The sequence below is a fragment of the Lolium perenne genome, chromosome 4 (assembly GCF_019359855.2).
Source record: "Lolium perenne isolate Kyuss_39 chromosome 4, Kyuss_2.0, whole genome shotgun sequence".
NCBI lineage: Eukaryota > Viridiplantae > Streptophyta > Magnoliopsida > Poales > Poaceae > Lolium > Lolium perenne.
Genome location: NC_067247.2, coordinates 355,229,556 through 355,234,534, shown reverse-complemented (window position 1 = coordinate 355,234,534; position 4,979 = coordinate 355,229,556).

Below are 4,979 nucleotides of genomic sequence, written 5' to 3'. Positions count from 1 at the left end.
GGGCTCAATTATTGACCCAAGAGCTCAATGCCTCAAAGGAGGAACTTGAAGTTGCTCATGCTTCTCTCACTAGGGATCTTGACCACCTTGAAAGAGCTAACAAGCTTGTCAAGGATGAGCTCAAGAAACTTGGAGAGAACCATGATCTACTTCAAGAATCCTACAAAAGGGCTCTTGGATCAATGAAGGATCCCATTGATGTTGAAAAGCTTGCTTGTTCCTCCATTTCCTTTACTAGTGAGCATGCTAAACTTGTTGAGGAACATATTCGTTTACAAGAGGAACTTTCTTTGCATGTTGAGACCAATGCATATCTTGAGTCCTTGGTGACCAAATATGGTCTTGACTATCATCCTAATGAATCTTCTTGTGAGCAAGCATCTATTCTTGAGGAAAATGTTAGGCTAACAAAGGAACTTGCAAAGTTCACCACCGCCAAGAACAAGATGGGATTGGATGACCTCTTGAGTAAGCAAAGGTCAAACAATCAAAAGTATGGACTTGGATATACTCCCAAGTCCCACAAGAAGAACAACTACAAGAAGGAGAAACCCGCTCAAGATAAGAACAAGAAGGTCACTAACAATGGCAAAGCCTCAAAGGGCAAAGCCACTAGTGGTGACCGCACGGGCCAAACGATCACTATGCATTATTTGTTGATTATTATGGTGATGTCTATGCTAACTATGTTGGCCCTCCTAATGGCTATGCTTATAGAGAGTACTCAATTTGGGTACCAAAAGATATTGTTGCCATTGCAAAGGAACCCATTAATCGATGGGTTCCTAAATCCTCTACTTGATTTTGTAGGGGTATTCCTCCGGTGGTCCAAAATGGGTGTTTGATAGTGGATGCACCAATCATATGACCGGAGGAAAAGGTGTGCTTGATCAATTCATTGAAGATATCAACAAGAAGTCAAGCATTACCTTTGGTGACAACTCAAAGGGAAAGGTACTTGGGTATGGCAAGGTAGCAATCTCTAAGGACTTGTGCCTTGAGACGGTTATGCTTGTTGAACACCTTGGCTATAAATTACTTTCTATATATCATCTTGCCGATGCCGGTTACAATTCATATTTCACTAAATATTATGTGCAAGTCTTTAGGAGTGACAATCTCAAATTGGTCCTTGTTGGATATGTGGAGAACAACCTTTACGTGGTTGACCTCTCGAAAGAGAGCCCCTCCTTCTCCACATGTCTAATGGCGGCCAAGCATGACGAAGGATGGTTGTGGCATCGCCGCCTTGTTCATGTTAACATGAGGAATCTTAAACAACTCCTAAAGGGTGAGCATATTGTGGGACTAACCGGCGTTTCTTTTGAGAAAGATCGTGTTTGTAGTGCATGTGTAGCCGGAAAGCAACTCAAGAAGAAGCATCCCATCAAGAGTATTGTGACCACATCTAGGCCTTTGGAGCTCCTTCATTTGGACCTCTTTGGGCCATCACATTATGATACTCTTGGTGGGAGCAAGTATGGACTTGTCATTGTTGATGATTACTCAAGATACTCTTGGGTCTTTCTCCTTAAGTCTAAGGACGAGACCCATAGAGAGTTCATCACCTTCACCAAGAAAGCTCAACGTATGTATGAATCCGAGATCAAGGCAATTAGGACCGACAATGGCACCGAGTTCAAGAACTACACTATGCAAGAGTTTGTGGATGATGAGGGCATCAAGCATGAGTTTTCGGCGCCATACACCCCTCAACAAAACGGTTTTGTTGAAAGGAAGAACCGGACTATCATTGAGATGGCAAGAACCATGTTGAGTGAATTCAACTCACCCCACAACTTTTGGGGAGAAGCCATCTCTACGGCCGTCCACTACTCCAACCGGCTCTTCCTCCGTCCCCTCCACAACAAAACCCCATACGAGCTCCTTACCGGTAACAAGCCTAATGTCATGTATATTCGTGTCTTTGGATGCAAATGCCTTGTTAAGAACAACAAAGGAAAGCTCGGTAAATTTGAAACTAGAACCATAGAGGGTATATTTGTTGGATATGCGGAGAACTCTCATGCCTATAGATACTACAACCGGTCCTCCGGGACTATTGAAGTATCTTGTGACGTGGTATTCTTGGAGGATAATGGCTCCCAAGTGGAGCAAGTTGTTCCATGTGTTGCAGGTAATGATGATGATCCATCTAGTGCCATCAAGCATATGGGCATTGGACACATCCGGCCCATGGAGGTTCATAATGATGATCAAGATGATGGAGTAGATGTCTCAAGCACGCCACAAGTGGAGCCTAGCTCAACTCCGGCCGAACCATCAAGTGCAACTCAAGAACTATCCTCTACTCAAGATGAGTCTCAATCCGAAGAACAAGAAGAAGATCCTCATTCCATGGAGCAAGATCATGATGACGATCAAGAAACATCCTCAACTCATGATCAAGCTCAAGTGGTCCCTCATGATCAAGTACTAGCAAGAGATGAATTCATTGATCATGAAGGAACCGTTCGGAAGATCAAGGCCGCTACAAGGGCAAGTGACATGAAAGTGGATCAAGTCCTTGGTAGCATCTCAAGAGGAGTGGTAACTCGTAGACACCATGCATTACTTATCACTTATTGTCAACATCATGCTTTTGTGTCTAGTTTTGAACCACTTAAGGTACATGAAGCCTTGGTCGATCCGGATTGGGTAATTGCCATGCAAGAAGAATTGGAGTGTTTCACTCGTAATGAAGTATGGTCTCTAGTTGAGAGACCCAAGGATCATCGCATCAATGTCATTGGGACCAAATGGGTATTCAAGAACAAGCAAGATGAGAATGGCATTGTTATACGAAACAAAGCAAGGTTAGTGGCGCAAGGGTTTGCCCAAATAGAAGGTATGGATTTTGAGGATACCTTTGCGCCGGTAGCCCGTCTTGAAGCTATTCGTCTTTTGCTTGCATTTGCATCTTTCCACAATTTCAAATTATATCAAATGGATGTGAAAAGTGCATTTTTGAATGGTCCCCTAAAAGAAACCGCATATGTGGCTCAACCCCCGGGTTTCGAAGACCCATGCCGACCCAACCATGTGTATTTACTCCATAAGGCACTCTACGGTCTCAAGCAAGCTCCACGTGCTTGGTATGAGTTCCTTAGGGATTTCTTACTACATGATGGGTTTTGCATGGGTACGGTCGATTCCACCCTTTTCACCAAGCGGGTTAAAGGGGGTGGCCTCTTTATATGTCAAATATATGTTGATGATATTATTTTTGGTGGAACTAACCCCAATCATAACAAAGCTTTTGAGCTATTGATGACTAGGAAATTTGAGATGTCCATGATGGGAGAGTTGAAGTTCTTTCTAGGTTTCCAAGTGAGGCAACTTGCAAAAGGCACCTGATGGCGTGTAACTCACACGTTCGTTGGGAACCCCAAGAGGAAGGTATGATGCGCACAGCAGCAAGTTTTCCCTCAGAAAGAAACCAAGGTTTATCGAACCAGGAGGAGCCAAGAAGCACGTTAAAGGTTGATGGCGGCGGGATGTAGGGCGGCGCAACACCAGGGATTCCGGCGCCAACGTGGAACCTGCACAACACAACCAAAGTACTTTGCCCCAACGAAATAGTGAGGTTGTCAATCTCACCGGCTTGCTGTAACAAAGGATTAACCGTATTGTGTGGAAGATGATTGTTTGCAGAAACGATAGAACAAGTATTGCAGTAGATTGTATTTCAAGAAGAGAATTGGACCGGGGTCCACAGTTCACTAGAGGTGTCTCTCCCATAAGACAAACAGCATGTTGGGTGAACAAATTACAGTTGGGCAATTGACAAATAAAGAGGGCATGACCATGCACATACATATCATGATGAGTATAGTGAGATTTAATTGGGCATTACGACAAAGTACATAGACCGCCATCCAACTGCATCTATGCCTAAAAAGTCCACCTTCAGGTTATCATCCGAACCCCCTCCAGTATTAAGTTGCAAAGCAACAGACAATTGCATTAAGTATGGTGCGTAATGTAATCAACAACTACATCCTTAGACATAGCATCAATGTTTTATCCCTAGTGGCAACAGCACAACACAACCTTAGAACTTTCATCACTGTCCCGGTGTCAATGCGAGGCATGAACCCACTATCGAGCATAAGTACTCCCTCTTGGAGTTACAAGCATCTACTTGGCCAGAGCATCTACTAGTAACGGAAAGCATGCAAGATCATAAACAACACGTAGATATAACTTTGATAATCAACATAACAAGTATTCTCTATTCATCGGATCCCAACAAACGCAACATATAGAATTACAGATAGATGATCTTGATCATGTTAGGCAGCTCACAAGATCCAACAATGATAGCACAATGGGGAGAAGACAACCATCTAGCTACTGCTATGGACCCATAGTCCAGGGGTAGACTACTCACACATCACACCGGAGGCGACCATGGCGGTGTAGAGTCCTCCGGGAGATGATTCCCCTCTCCGGCAGGGTGCCGGAGGCGATCTCCTGGATCCCCCGAGATGGGATCGGCGTTGGCGGCGTCTCTGGAAGGTTTTCCGTATCGTGGCTCTCGGTACTGGGGGTTTCGTCACGAAGGCTTTAAGTAGGCGGAAGGGCAAGTCAGGAGGGGGCACAGGGGCCCCAGATGACAGGGCGGCGCGGCCAAGGGGGGGCCGCGCCGCCCTAGGGTTTGGGCTCCCTGTGGCCCCACTTCGTTTCATCTTCGGACTTCTGGAAGCTTCGTGGAAAAATAGGCCCCTGGGCGTTGATTTCGTCCAATTCCGAGAATATTTCCTTACTAGGATTTCTGAAACCAAAAACAGCAGAAAACAGCAACTGGCACTTCGGCATCTTGTTAATAGGTTAGTTCCAGAAAATGCACGAATATGACATAAAGTGTGCATAAAACATGTAGATATCATCAATAATGTGGCATGGAACATAAGAAATTATCGATACATCGGAGACGTATCAGCATCCCCAAGCTTAGTTCTGCTCGTCCCGAGCAG